The sequence below is a fragment of the Oncorhynchus kisutch genome, linkage group LG20 (genome assembly GCF_002021735.2).
Source record: "Oncorhynchus kisutch isolate 150728-3 linkage group LG20, Okis_V2, whole genome shotgun sequence".
In the NCBI taxonomy this organism is placed as follows: Eukaryota; Metazoa; Chordata; class Actinopteri; order Salmoniformes; family Salmonidae; genus Oncorhynchus; species Oncorhynchus kisutch.
Window position 1 is genome coordinate 33,612,433 of NC_034193.2, and position 16,752 is coordinate 33,629,184.

A 16,752-nucleotide genomic window follows, 5' to 3' on the forward strand; every position below is an offset into this window, starting at 1 on the left:
AGTTTGTGTGCTATCTATGGTTTTGGAAAAGTGGAGCTCGTCTGCTTGAAAACGTTGAACCTTGCTGTAATCTAATGAGTACTTTAAGTCTACTCTGTGCAATCAATGTAACTGTAAATATACATTCAAAGTTCAAATGCCCTAGTCTATAACTTCAGTACAGAGCACCTTATTGTGATGTGCTGGTCATATTTTTGTTAACCCACAACAGCCCAAAATTCCTAATAACCCATCTGCAACTGCCCTACTATATGTGATAGTGAAAATCTGAGGCCCACACCGCACCCTAACCCACAAACACAGAAAATGCACTGTAGAGATGCTGGGAAAATGTTTTGACGGGGTGCAGGATTTTTTTTTTTACCGCCACTAGGCCTTTGTTTCTTATAATTTCCAACATTTTGATAGGCTATTTGTTCGTCAACTTGTCTATAATTAGCTACAAGCAGCATATCTTCTGTCATACAGTGCCTTCAGAAAGTCTTACAAAAGTGGGATTCAAGTGGATGTAATTGTCATTTTTTTTGTCAAAGTCTACACAAAGTACTCTAATGTCAAAGTGGAAGAAAAATTCTAACATTTATTTTTATTATGGAAAATTAAATACTATTATATCTGGATTAGATAAGTATTCAATTTTTATGTTAATGCAAATTAAATAACTGAAATAGTTGTTGCGCAAGTATTCAGCTCTCTGATTCAATACATGTTAGAATCACCTTTGGCAGAGACTAAAGCTGTGAGTATTTCTGGGTAAGTCTCTAAGAACTTTGCACACCTGGATTGTACAATAGTTCCCAATTATTACTTTTTAAAATGTCAAACTCTGTCAAGTTGGTTGTTGATCATTACTAGACAGTCAATTTCAAGTCTTGCCATGTACAGTTGAAATCGGAAGTTTACATACACCTTAGCCAAATACATTTTAACTCAGTTTTTCATCATTCCTGACATTTAATCAGAGTAAAAATTAGGATCACTTTATTTTAAGAATGTGAAATGTCAGAATAATAGTAGAGTGATTTATTTCAGCTTTATTTATTTCATCAGAAGTACACTCAATTAGTATTTGGTAGCATTGCCTTTAAATTGTTTAACTTGGGTCAAACGTTTTGGGTAGCTTCCCACAATAAGTTGGGTGAATTTTGGCCCATTCCTCCTGACTGAGCTGGTTTGTAGGCCTCCTTGCTCGCACACGCTTTTTCAGTTCTGCCCCAAATTTTCTATAGGATGAGGTCGGGGCTTTGTGATGGCCACTCCAATACCTTGACTTTGTTGTCCTTAAGCCATTTTACCACAACTTTGGAAGTATGCTTTCGGTCCATTTGGAAGATACATTTGTGACCAAGCTTTAACTTCCTGACTGATGTCTTGAGATGTTGCTTCAATATATCCACAATATTCCTCCCTCATGATTGCAGTTTATTTTGTGAAGTGCACTAGTCCCTCCTGCAGCAAAGCACCCCCACAACATGATGCTGCCACCCACGTGCTTCACGTTTGGGATGGTGTTCTTCGACTTGCAAGCATCCCCTTTTTCCTCCAAACATAACAATGGTCATTATGGCCAAACAGTTCTATTTTTGTTTCATCAGACCAGAAGATATTTCTCCAAAAAGTACAATCTTTGTCCCCATGTGCAGTTGACAACTGTACTCTGTCTTTTTTATGGCTGTTTTGGAGCAGTGGCTTCTTCGTTGCTGAGCAGCCTTTCAGATTCTGTCGATATAGGACTCGTTTTACTGTGGATATAGATACTTTTGTACCTGTTTCCTCCGGCATCTTCACAAGGTCCTTTGCTGTTGTTCTGGGATTGATTTTCACTTTTTGCACCAAAGCATATTCATCTCTAGGAGACAGAATGCGTCTCCCTCCTGACGGCTGCTTGGTCCCATGGTGTTTATATTTGCGTACTATTGTTTGTACAACGTGGTACCTTCAGGCGTTTGGAAATTGCTCCCAAGGATGAACCAGACCAGACTACAATTTGTCTGAGGTCTTGGCTGATTTCTTAAGATTTCCCCATGATGTCAAGCAAAGAGGCACTGAGTTTGAAGGTAGGCCTTGAAATACATCCACAGGTACACCCCAATTGACTCAAATGATGTCAATTCACTTATCAGAGGCTACTAAAGCCATGACATCGTTTTCTGGACTTATCCAAGCTGTTTAAAAGGCACAGTCAACTTAGTGTAAACTTCTGACCCACTGGAATTGTGATACAGTGAGGTATATGTGAAATAATCTGTCTGTAAACAATTGTTGGAACAATTAAAGTATATGTCCTAACTGACTTGCCAAAACTATAATTTGTTAAGACATTTGTGGAGTGGTTGAAAAACGAGATTTAATGACTCCAACCTAAGTGTATGTACACTTCAACTGTATTTTCAAGACTATTTATGTCAAAACTAACTACTCTCGTAAGCAACTTGTCTGTGCTTAGCTCTCTTCCATTTATTTGTATCCTAAAAAAACTCCATAGTCCTTGCCAAAGACAAGCATACCCATAACATGATGCAACCCCCAACAAGGTATAAATCATGTTTAATGTACTCTGTAAGTAAACATTTTTGCATTACTGTTTAAACTAGATGATAGGAACACTGGACATTTTTTCAGCAAGTTGCAACCTTGAAATACAGAAATAAATAGTTTTCCATAAACAAGGTCTAAATCATGTTTGATGCACTAAGCTATTTCTTTGCAAGACTGTTTAAACAAGTTGATAGGAGCACTGTGGACAATGTTCAGCAAGTTGCAACCTTGAAATACAGAAATAAACACTTTTCCATAAACATGGTCTGTAAGTAAAACATTTTTGAAGTACTGTTTTAAACTAGATGATAGGAACACTGAGACTATCACAGTGCAGGTGCATTTATACGGAGACTTGATTACACACAGGTGGATTGTATTTATCATCATTAGTCATTTAGGTCAACATTGGATCATTCAGAGATCCTCACTGAACTTCTGGAGAGAGTTTGCTGCACTGAAAGTAAAGGGGCTGAATAATTTTGCACGCCCAATTTTTCAGTTTTTGATTTGTTAAAAAAGTTTGAAATATCCAATAAAATGTTGTTCCACTTCATGATTGTGTCCCACTTGTTGTTGATTCTTCACAAAAAAATACAGTTTTATATCTTTATGTTTGAAGCCTGAAATGTGGCAAAAGGTCGCAAAGTTCAAGGGGGCCGAATACTTTCGCAAGGCACTGTACCTACCTCATCCCCATACTGGTATGTATTTATTTTGCTCCTTTTCACCCCAGTATCTCTACCTGCACATTCAACTTCTGCCGATCTACCATTCCAGTGTTTAATTGCTATATTGTAATTACTTCGCCACCATGGCCTATTTATTTCCTTAACTTACCTCATTTGCACTCACTGTATATAGACTCTGTTTTCTTTTGTTCTACTGTATTATTGACTGTATGTTTTGTTTATTACATGTGTAACTCTGTGTTGTTGTGTGTCGAATTGCTATGCTTTATCTTGGCCAGGTCGCAGTTGCAAATGAGACATTGTTCTCAACCCAGCCTACCTGGTTAAATAAACGTAAAATAAAAAATAAAAATAAACAGCGAGTAACAGCAGTGTACAAAACAAATGGGGGGGGGGGGTTGTCAATGTAATACTCCGGTGGCCATTTGATTAACGGTTCAGCAGTCTTATGGCTTGGGTGTAGAAGCTGTTAAAGAGCCTTTTGGTCCTAGACTTGGCGCTCCGGTACTGCTTGCCGTGTGGTAGTAAAGAAAACAGTCTATGACTTGGGTGACTGGAGACTACTGACAATTATATGGGATTTCCTCTGACACCTCCTATTATCCTCTTGATACTACCCATCCCGGATCCGGGAGCATAATCGCCTGAAACGAATTAGCATAACGCAGCGGACATAAATATCCCTAGAAAATATTCCTATTCATGAAAATCACAAATGAAATATATTGAGACACAGCTTAGCCTTTTGTTAATCACACTGTCATCTCAGATTTTCAAAATATGCTTTACAGCCAACGCTAGACAAGCATTTGTGTAAGTTTATCATAGCCTAGCATAGCATTATGCCATGCTAGCAGCAGGCAACATTTTCACGAAAATGAGAAAAGCAATCAAATTAAATCATTTACCTTTGAAGAACGTCAGATGTTTTCACTCACAAGACTCCCAGTTAGATAGCAAATGTTCCTTTTTCCAAAAATATTATTTTTGTAGGCGAAATAGCTCCGTTTGTTCTTCACGTTTGGCTGAGAAATCGACCGGAAAACGGGGTCACTACAACGCCAAACTTTTTTCCAAATTAGCTCCATAATATCGACAGAAACATGGCAAACGTTGTTTAGAATCAATCCTCAAGGTGTTTTTCACATATCTATTCGATAATATATCCACCGGGACAATTGGTTTCTCATTAGAAGCGATTGGAATAATGGCTACCTCTGTACTTTACGCAAGATTTTCTGCGGGAACCATCATGTGACCACTTGCTCATTGTGGTCCCTTACGGCTTCTTCAACATAAATGCGTAAAAATACGTCACAGTGCTGTAGACACCTTGGGGAATACGTAGAAAGCGTAAGCTCATTCGTAGCCCATTCACAGCCATATATAAGGAGTCATTGGCATGCAGCGCTTTCAAAATATGGGGCACTTCCTGATTGGATTTTTATCTGGGTTTCACCTGTAACATCAGTTCTGTTATACTCACAGACAATATCTTTGCAGTTTTGGAAACGTTTGAGTGTTTTCTATCCAAAGCTGTCAATTAAATGCATAGTCGAGCATCTTGTCGTGACAAAATATCCCGTTTAAAACAGGAACGTTTTTTTTATCCAAAAATGAAATACCGCCCCCAGCGTTTCAATTATATAGGTCCTGGATTGCAGGAAGCTTGGCTCAAGTGATGTACTGGGTCGTACACACTACCCTCTGTACCGCCTTACGTTCAGATGCCAAGCAGTTGCCATACCAGGAGGTGATGGAACTGGTCAGGATTCTCTCAGGTGCAGTTGTAGAACTTTGAGGATCTGGGGACCCATGCCAAATATTTTCAGTTTCTTGAGGGGGAAAATGTTTTGTCATGCCCTCTTCACGACTGTCTTGGTGTGTTTGGACCATGACTGGTTGTTGGTGATGTGGACACCAAGGAACTTGAAACTCTCGACCCGCTCCACTACAGCCCCATTGATGTTAATAGGGGCCTGTTCGGCCAGCCTTTTCCTGTAGTCCACGATCAGCTCCTTTGTCTTGCTCACATTGAGGGAGAGGTTGTTGTCCTGGCACCACACTGCCAGTTCTCTGACCTCTGCCCTATAGGCATCATTGTCGTTGATCAGGTGTACTACCACTGTTGTGTCGTCAGCAAACTTAATGATGGTGTTGGAGTCATACTTGGCCAGGCAGGTGAACAGGGAGTACAGGAGGGGACTAAGTACACACCCCTGAGGGGCACCAGTGTTGAGGATCAGCATGGCAAACGTGTTGTTTCCTTACCACCTGGGTACAGCCCATCAGGAAGTCCAGGATCAAGGAAGCAAGTTACCTTCGCTTCCTTGGGCACAGGGGCTTGAAACCTGTAGGTAAAACAGACTCAGTCAGGGAGAGGTTGAACATGTCGGTGAAGACACTTGCCAGTTGGTCCGTGCATGCTTTGAGTACACGTCCTGGTAATCCATCTGGCCTTGCGGTTTTGTGAATGTTGACCTTTTTAAAGGTCTTGCTCACATCGGCTACCGAGAGCGTTGTCCCACTGTCATCCAGAACAGCTGGTGCTCTAGTGCATGCTTCAGTGTTGCTTGCCTCGAAGTGAGCATGTAAGGCATTTAGCTCATCTGGTAGGCTTGCGTCACTGGGCAGCTCGCATCTGGGTTTCCCTTTGTAGTCCGTAATAGTTTTCAAGCCATGCCACATCTGATGAGCGTCAGAGCCGGTGTAGTAGGATTCAATCTTAATCCTGTATTTACGCTTTGCTTGTTTGATGGTTCGTCTGAGGGCATAGCGGGATTGTTACGAATCACTTTTGGCCCGACAGTCTAGGGGAGATGGTAACGAGACCCGTAACATAACTCATGCAAATTATAATAGTGAAAAAGTAAAAGTGAGAACGAAATAACCACGACAACTGAAATCTACCATCAAACTCGGGGTTTATTGGAAAACACACGGTAATGGGGGAGCAGGAAAAGGGGCTGAGCTGGACCCAAGGAAAGAAACAATAAGTATTCAAAAACACCCCTAAGCTAGACTAGCCCATTTCAACAACAGCTAACTAACTAACCAAAAAATACAGTGGGTGGTCCGCCCAGTTCTAACTATTTAACAAAGTTTACCTACGGGTAGTGTATGCAAATGGACGACTTGTCTTGTTTCTCCCTTTTCCCACCAGCAAACAAACACCATAACCAAAAACAATACTCACAGGTGAGGACAAAGTGATATGGAGGTGCTCAAACAAAAGAGAGGTCAATACATAAAGAGAGAGTGAAACAGAGAGACCTACAGACATGGCATTTACAGAGAGATTGAGCTCCACAGCAAACAACTGACAGGGTTTTTAAACAAAGGGAAAGGAACGGTGATTGGGTAGGAAACAGGAGGAGGTGTGTCTTCTGATTGATGATTGGTGACTGATTGGGGAGTGATGATTTTCACCTGTGAGGGGAGAAGGAGAGAAAAGAAACACACACACAGGATACACACACAGGATACTTGTATTCGTAACAGGGATTTCTTATAGGCATCCGGATTAGTGTCCTGCTCCTTAAAAGCGACAGCTCTAGCCTTTAGCTCGATGCCATTGTTGCCTGTAATCCATGGCTTCTGGTTGGGATATGTACGAACGGTCACTGTGGGGATGACATCGTCGATGCACTTCTGATGAAGCTGATGACTGAGGTGGTATACTCCACAATGCCATTTGATGAATCCCGGAACATATTCCAGTCTGTGCTAGCAAAACAGTTCTGCAGCATAGCATCCACGCCATCTGACCACTTTCGTATTGAGCGAGTCACTGGTACTTCCTGCTTTGGTTTTTGCTTGTAAGCAGGAATCAGAAGGATAGAAATATGGTCGTATTTGCCAAATGGAGGGCGGGAGAGAGCTTTGTATGCATCTCTGTGTGTGTGGAGTAAAGGTGGTCTAGAGTTTTAAAAAAGAAAATCCTCTAGTTGCACATGTGACAAAAAATATATACTGTATATATTTGGTCAAAATGATTTAAGTTTGCCTGCATTGACCTCTTATGGCTGTGATCCCCGTACAAGGATCAACATCAGGGGACATTTCAGAGTGACAACTAAAAATACAACGTCGTAACATTAAACATTCTTGAAAATGCAAGTGTCTTACATCCTTCAAAAGATTAGAATCTTGGTAATCAAACTACGTTTTCCGATTTAAAATGGCTATTACAGATAACAAATACCATGCTTTTGTTTGAGAAGAGCAATCAACAACAAAAACATTTTCCACCATGACAGTTTTTACACATTCACATCTGAAGGTAAAATTATGACTTACATTCTGATGTCTTTCTCTTATGTCTCTTCCTGAGGGTCCCAGTGATCAAATGAAGTGCCGTTTTCTTTGATAAAATCCATTTTTATAGCCTAAATCGAAACATTTTGTAAACCGTTTGTGCCGTGAATTCCATCTCTATCAATTTTTTTACGGAGCATTCAACATAATTACACACAGTAGACAATCGTTTATCTAGTCATGGTTGGTTTCAGTGCATTCCTCTGGATGTTTGCAACACAGCCAAACATGATTGTTTTTTTTTGCGGGGAGTATTGACCGAAGTGAACTGATTTGAAGACAACGAGCAATGACGAGCAATAATTGCGCACCAATTATTTTAGCGAAGCTTCGTTGATTGACTGTATTTCTGCCCAATGACCACTGATCTTCTTGAAATATAGCTGGGTAGATAGCCAATGAGCTGAGGTAAACGCCAGTATGTGATGGTTATGGGTTGGACCACCATTCCTTGTTTGTAAACGCACGCGTAACGAACTCCATTCTCGCCTTGACTATCAGAGGAGTTGCAGTGACACTTGTTACGCACAGCAGTATTTTGGAAAGTAGTATTTTCAACGATTTCATTGAAGACATCATGGCGAATAAATCAGGAAAAGCGAAGTCCAAGTCTAAGTATACAGATTTGCACCAGATTATAGTAGAGATTGATCGGGAAACGGAGATAGATTTTTTGTTTGTGGAATCTTTTAGTGTTATGATTCAAACAGGAGCTGAGGAGCTGTTTCTGCAAGGACAGGACGTACTTCTGGACGGGTAAGTGCTAATGCCGTTTTATTAAATATATATATATATTTTTTGCAATTTGCAATGAAATGTGTGATGCAATGTGTGGCTTGTTTGGATGTGTGTGTGTGTTTGTTGTTTTGTTTTGGTGTGTGTGTGTTTGTATGTATGTATATATATATATATATATATTCCATGTCAGATATATATATATATTCCATGTTTTTATTCAAATGGAATGGAGTAGAACAGCAAACACACACATGGCCACTGCGCTGCTACTCGCCATTTCCATATGAAATAGCCATTGGGTGCTTTTCGGGGGAGGGCAGGTCCACAACAATGGCCGGAGTTGAATGGAACAGCACTTCACCTTAGTGACTGTTCCCTCTGCTCTATACAATACATATCTGTTTATTTTATGGGATGATAAAAGGCTCATACAATACAAATATTTTTTTACATGTTTTCTTTCCCAGTGACACTCCGATTGGGAGCCCCCGGTGCCAAGCTGTGCCTCAGGGCCAAAAGGGCACAGCATGGAGGCGTCGTTGTGTTCTGTGTCGCATGACCTGCACCACTTCTTCAGTTTGCCTCTGCTTTACATCAGAAAGAGACTGCTATGGGACATGGCACAGGCAGCAAAATATTGTGTAGAGGACTTCCAAAGGGTCTACTGTTTTTTAAAATATTTGTTTTCTTATATTTTTTTAAACATTTTTATATATTTTTTTTGTGTGTTAGAATTGCTTTTTGATAGGTTGTATATAGTTATTTGCACTGTTGTATATAGTTATAGGTCATTTCACCAATTCTGGCACTTGGGTACATTTGGGCAACTTGTGTGGGACACCTGGGTGACTTCATGCTTAATGTCATGTAGCTCACCCATTCCTGAAGTTATCAGTCTGAAACTTTACACACCACACCAGCATTCTATCTGACTGTGTGGCTATTCTAGTACATGTGAAAGATGATGCTACAACAATAAAAAACAGAAAACGTATGCTCTTTCTTTCTCTTTTCTTCCACCAGATCTACTGTGTTATATTCTCCTACAGTCAATTAACATTTCCACAAACTTCAGGATGTTTCCATTCAAATGATACCAAGAATATGCATATCCTTGCCTCTGGGGCTGAGCTATAGGCAGTTAGATTAGGGTATGTCTTCAGGCGGAAATTGAGAACAAGGGATGCAGCCATAAGAGGTTAAAGTCCCCGGCAACTACAGGATTAAGATTGAATCCTACTACACCTGCTCTGATGCGCATCAGATGTGGCAGGGCTTGAAAACTATTACGGACTACAAAGGGAAACCCAGATGCGAGCTGTCCAGTGACGCAAGTCTACCAGACGAGCTAAATGCCTTTTATGCTTGCTTTGAGGCAAGCAACACTTAAACATGCACAAGAGCACCAGCTGTTCTGGATGACAGTGTGATAACACTCTCTCTAGCCAATGTGATTAAGACCTTTAAACAGGTCAACATTCACAAAGCAGTGCCAGATGGATTACCAGGACACTTCTGGGTTAGCATTTTCTTGTTTGCTTTTTGGCTTTATAGAGATAGTTGAGTGCGCTCTTAATGCCAGCATCGGTCTGTGGTGGTAAATAGACGGCTATGAATAATATAAATGAGAACCCTCTTGGTAGATAGTGTGGTTTACAGCTTATCATAAGGTACTCTACCTCGGGCGAGCAATACCTTGAGGCTTCTACATGAAAGAGGTTTATTTAAGCAATAAGACAAGAGGGTGTGTGGTATATGGCCAATATACCAAGGGCTGTTCTTATGCACAACGCGGAGTGCCTGGACACAGCCCTTGGTCATGGTATATTGGCCATATATCACAAACCCCAGAGGTACCTTATTGCTATTATAAACTGGTTACCAACGTAATTAGAACATTTGAAATAAATGTTTTGTCATACCCATGGTATACGGTCTGATATACCACGGCTGTCAGCCAATCAGCATTCAGGGCTCAAACCACCCAGTTTATAATTATTTACCTTAATTAATTACAATATGTATTACCATTCAACAACACTGTGGGGCAATATTCAGGAGGTGTTTTGCTGAAATATCCTTTGTTTTGGATACCTTTGCATGTTTTAAATTGTTACTAAATTGTTACTACTGATTTGTTTAGCGAGCTTTAATTACATTTCAGTAATCAATTTCAGAAATATTTGTACCTCACTATGAGATACAGTCCGGTAATACCACACTTCGAAATGTAGTTCAGTCAAGCCATCATAACGTAACATATAACATATAACCATAACAAAACCATAACATAACACACCAACATCCAAGCTTCATTCATCCAACAAAGAATAGAGATGTTCGCTTACAAAAATATATGGGGAACTTGTTTGTGAAACCCTGTGAAATCAGCTGTTTATCTGATTGTTGAAAAAAAATGCTAAGTGGAAGACAGAAGCTTTGAAAGCAGTCGTTGGCACCGAGGATGGTCATTGTCTGTTACTTATGACTCCCTCCCTCTCTTTCTCTCTCCTCTCTTTCTACTTCCCTCTCTTTCTGGGTGAGTTCCAGCCAGAGGGAGAGTTGTCATCATGCGTCTCTCCTCTCTCCAACTCCTGCAGTTCCCACACACTCTGCCCCAGACTGAGTCATATGGTATGTACATGCACAAGCACGCACACATACTTGCGCACATGAATCCATGCACATGCACACAACTGTGTTTTCATAACACAGACTGCTCTATGAGGGGTGTGGTTGTTGTTGTTGTGTGTGTGTGTGTGTGTGTGTGTATCTTTCTGAGTAGGCATTTTCCTTCAACAACTTTAAGCCCACTCTTTTCTCAGTCAAAGTATTGCTAAGAAGTGACTTAATTTGATGTCCTGATCAAAATGTAAGGAGCTAATTTATCGTCAAGCCAGTCATGACGAGCATCTTAACATATTTTCTCATGTAATTGAGAATACCAGATTCAGGTTTCTGTGACGGATTAAAGTAATGTAATGTCAGCTGGGTCTCATAGACTTAACATAGTAAAAGCAAATCCGGGACACTTAAATTAGTATGATTTGTTAGGTATGGTTACATAAGACAAAACAAAAGTAGGGTGGTTGGTCGGGGTTGAGGGTTAGGCGTATAACTCAAAGTTTGTGAGTTCGAATCTCATCAAGGACAACTTCAGCATTTTAGCAACTTTTCAACTACCTATTACTTTTTTGCAATTTACATGTTCGCTAACCCATCCCCAACCTTAACCCTTTTAGCTAACCCTTCCCCTAACCTAAACTTAACCCTAACCCTTCGCCTAGCTAACCTTAATCAGTTAGCTAACGTTATCCACCTAGCTAGAATTCGTAATATATCATACGTTTTGCAAATTCGCAACATATTGTACGTTTTGCAATTTCATAACATATATTACGAATTGTAATTCGTTACATATTATATGGGCAATGGACATCCACAAATGATTACATACAATACAAAACATATCATACTATATGGAGAGCCCCGGATTTACGTACAGAATAATACGAAATGCTCTGAGACCAGGTTGGTAATATAGCCACAACAGCATTTGCTTCTCACAGAGGGTAACCCACCGAGGTAAAGTAGGTTTTGTTTCAGACATTCAACAGACCAGACATTCAACTGAAATTCACCATTAACCTATTTAAATGTTGACAACAATTTCCATTCCTCTCTGATTACTACAAAGGATCTTTCACAAGCCAATGTTTTCTGATAGGGGCCGGGCATTTTTTTTAAAAGAAGTGAAAGTGCAATCGCTATAAGGGCACTTATCGCAGTGATTACGTGCGGCAGTTCTGTTGAGGGTCTGGTTTGAATTTGAATAATTTGACATTTACTTTGATGTTTCTGACCAATCCATGAAAAGGTTATTGCTGATAAGAGATTTAAATGTAATTTTATAGGACTTGATTATTTCTATCAAATCAACAACTAACTTTTTATACAAATCAAAGGTTGTAAAAGTAGGCCAGGCTTTTAGTTCATCAATTTTATTTTATTTGAGGTTTTTGTAACAATCAATAAGTTATTGTAGTTAAAAGATTAATAAAAAATACAAATAAAATGGAATTAACCACATCACTGGCCACGGCACAACCCAAGGGGAGACGTCAACCCAGACAGGAAGATCACGTCTGTGACTCAACCAACTCAAGTGATGCACCCCTCCTAGGGACGGCATGGAAGAGCACCAGTAAGCCAGTGACTTAGCCCACCCTTGGGTTGTGCCGTGGCAGAGATCTTTGTGGGCTATACTCGGCCTTGTCTCAGGATGGTAAGTTGGTGGTTGAAGATATCCCTCTAGTGTTGTGGGGGCTGTGCTTTGGAAAAGTGGGTAGGGTTATATCCTTCCTGTTTGGCCCTGTCCGGGGGTGTCATCAGATGGGGCCACAGTGTCTCCTGACCCCTCCTGTCTCAGCCTCCAGTATTTATGCTGCAGTAGTTTATGTGTCGGGGGGCTAGGGTCAGTTTGTTATATCTGGAGTACTTCTCCTGTCCTATCCGGTGTCCTGTGTGAATTTAAGTATGCTCTCTAATTCTCTCTTTCTCTCTTTCTTTCTCTTTCTCGGAGGACCTGAGCCCTAGGACCATGCCTCAGGACTACCTGGCATGATGACTCCTTGCTGTCCCCAGTCCACCTGGCCGTGCTGCTGCTCCAGTTTCAACTGTTCTGCCTGAGATTATTATTATTTGACCATGCTGGTAATTTATGAACATTTGAACATCTTGGCCATGTTCTGTTATAATCTCCACCCGGCACAGCCAGAAGAGGACTGGCCACCCCACATAGCCTGGTTCCTCTCTAGGTTTCTTTCTAGGTGTTGGCCTTTCTAGGGAGTTTTTCCTAGCCACCGTGCTTCTACACCTGCATTGCTTGCTGTTTGGGGTTTTAGGCTGGGTTTCTGTACAGCACTTTGAGATATCAGCTGAAGTAAGAAGGGCTATATAAATAAATATGATTTGATTTGATTAATAGGGTTTGATGCAGAGAATCCCAGTGGAGAGAGGGGAACCGGCCAGGCAGAAACAGCAGGTTCGTTGCTCCAGTGCCTTTCCGTTCACCTTCACATTCCTGGGCCAGACTACACTCAATCATAGGACCTACTGAAGAGATGAGTCTTCAATAAAGACTTAAAGGTTGAGACCAAGTCTGCGTCTCTCACATGGGTAGGCAGACCATTCCTGCCTCCAGCTGTTTGCTTAGAAATTCTAGGGACAGTTAGGAGGCCTGCGTCTTGTGACCGTAGCGAACGTGTAGGTATGGACGGCAGGACCAAATCGGAAAGATAGGTAGGAGCAAGTCAATGTAATGCTTTGTAGCTTAGTAGTAAAACCTTAATCAGACTTAACAGGAAGCCAGTGTAGAGAGACTAGCACTGGAATAATATGATCACATTTTGCGGTTCTAGTCAAGATGTGTTTAGCACTAACTGAAATGTATTTAGTGCCTTATCTGGGTAGCTGGAAAGTAGAGCATTGCAGTAGTCTAACCTAGAAGTGTCAAAAGCATGGATTAATCTTTCTGCGTCATTTTTGGACAGAAAGTTTTAGATTTTTGCAATGTTACGTAGATGGAAAAAAGCTGTCCTTGAAACAGTCTTGATATGTTCGCCAAAAGAGAGATCAGTGTCCAGAGTAATGGCGAGGTCCTTTACAGTTTTATTTGAGACGACTGTACAACCATCAAGATTAATTGTCAGATTCAACAGAAGATCTCTTTGTTTCTCGGGACCTAGAACAAGCATCTCTGTTTTGTCTGAGTTTAAAAGTAGCACATTTGCAGCCATCCACTTCCTTATGTCTGAAACACAGGCTTCCAGTGAGGCCAATTTTGGGGCTTCACCATGTTTCATTGAAATGTACAGCTGTGTGTCATCCACAAAGCAGTGAAAGTTAACATGTTTTCGATTGATATCACCAAGAGGTAAAATATATAGTGAAAACAATAGTGGTCCTAAAACGGAACCTTGAGGAACACCAAAATGTACAGTTGATTTGTCAGAGGACAAACCATCCACAGAGACAAACCGATATCTTTCCACCAGAAAATATGGTCATTTACCACCGACACAAGTGCAGTCTCAGTGCTATGATGGGGTCTAAAACCAAAGCAGGAAGTACCAGTGACTTGCTCAATACGGAAGTGGTCAGATGACGCAGATGCTAAGCTAAAGGACTGTTTTGCTAGCACAGACTGGAATAGGTTCCGGGATGCATCCGGTGGCATGGAGGAATATACCACATCAGTTGCCGGCTCATTAATAGGTGCATTAATGACGTTGTCCCCCACAGTGACCGTACATGCCCCAACCAGAAACCATGGATTACAGACAACATCCTCACTGAGCTAAAAGGTAGAGCTGCCACTTTCAAGGAGCTGGACTCTAACCCGGATGCTTATAAGAAAGCAAGTAAGCAACACTGAAGCATGCATGAGAGCACCAGCTGTTCAGGATGACTGTGTGATCATGCTCGCCATAGTCAATGTGAGTAAGTCCTTTAAACAGGTCAACATTCACAAGGCTACAGGGCCAGACGGATTACCAGGACTTGTACTCCGAGCATGCGCTGACCAACAGGCAAGTGTCTCCACTGACATTTTCAACCTCTCCTTGGCCGAGTCTGTAATACCAACATGTTTCAAGCAGACCACCATAGTCCCTGTGCTCAAGAATACCAAGGTAACCTGCCTAAATTACTAGAGACCCATAGCACTCACGTCTGTAGCCATGAAGGGCTTTGAAAGGCTGGTCATGGCTCACATCAACACCATCAATCCCATAAACCTTAGACCCACCCAAATGTGCATACCGCCCATACAGATCTACAGATTACACAATCTCTATTGCACTCAACACTGCCCATTCCCACATGGACAAAAGGAACACATACGCGAGTATGCTGTTCATTAACTAAACCTCAGCATTCAACACCATAGTGCCCTCAAAGCCCATCACTAAGCTAAGGACCTTGGGACTAAACACCTCACTCTGAAATTGGATTCTGGACTTCCTGACGGGCCGCCCCCAGGTGGTAAGGGTAGGCAACAACACATCTGCCACCCTGATCCTGAACACGGGGGCCCCCAGGGGTATGTGCTTAGTCCCCTCCTGTACTCGCTGTTCACCCATGACTGCGTGGCTAAGCACGACTCTAACACCATCATTAAGTTTGCCGACGACACAGCGGTGGTAGGTTTGATCACCGACAATGATGAGACAACCTGTAGGGGGGAGGTCAGAGACCTGTAAGTGTGGTGCCAGGACAACAACCTCTCCCTCAACGTGATCAAATGAGATGATCGTGGACTATGGGAAAAGGAGGGACGAGCATGATGCCTCCATTCTCATCGACGGGCTGTAGTTGTGCAGGTTGAGACCGTTAAGTTCCTTGGTGTCCACATCACCAACAAACTATCATGGTCCAAAATTGGAGAGGGAATGACAACCCCTATTCCCCCTCAGGAGACTAAAAAGATTTGGCATGGGTCCTCAGATCCTCAAAAAGTTCTACAGCTGAACCATCGAGGGCATGGTTGCATCACTGCCTGTTATAGCAACTGCTTGGCCTCCGACTGCAAGGCGCTACAGAGGCTAGTGCGCACGGCCCAGCTTGAGGCCAAGCTTTCTGCCATCCAGGACATCTATACCAGGCGGTGTCAGAGGAAGGCCCTAAACATTGTCAAAGACTCCAGCCACCATAGTCATAGTCTGTTCTCTCTGCTACCGCACGGCAAGCGGTACTGGAGCGCCAAATCTAGGTCCAAAAGGCTTCTGAACAGCTTCTACAGCTGTTCAAGCCATAAGACTGCTGAACATCTAAGCGGACTATTTGCATTGACCTTTTCAACCTTTTTTTACGCTGCTGCTACACGCTGTTTATCTATTATCTATGCATAATCACTTTACCCCAACCTACATGTACATATTACCTCAATTAACCTGTGCCCCCGCACATTGAATCAGTGGTACCCCCTGTATATAGCCTCATTATTGTTATTTTTTTACATTTTTTCCCATTTTTATTTAATAAAAAAAACGAAACTCTTATTTTCATTAACTGTATTGTTGGTTAAGGACTTGTAAGTAAGCATTTCACGTTAAGCTCTACATCTGTTGTATTCAGCTCATGCGACAAATAAAATTTGATTTGATTCAAGGGCCCTTATAGCAATTGCACTTTTGCACATTTTATATATATATATAACACATTTGTCTGTGAAAGATCCTTCATAGTAATCAGAGAGGAATTCAAATAGTTGTCAACTTTTAAATAAACTAACGGTGAATGTCTGATATAAAACCTACTTTACCTTGGGAAATGCAAGGGTGTCTAATTTTGCCCCGGGGGATGCATTCTTCAGTGAGGTCCGGAGGGCTGCATTGAAAATTGGTTATATTTCCTTGTCGAAATCGATCCATATTTACTTTCTAGTATACCTGACTGTCTAGCTTTC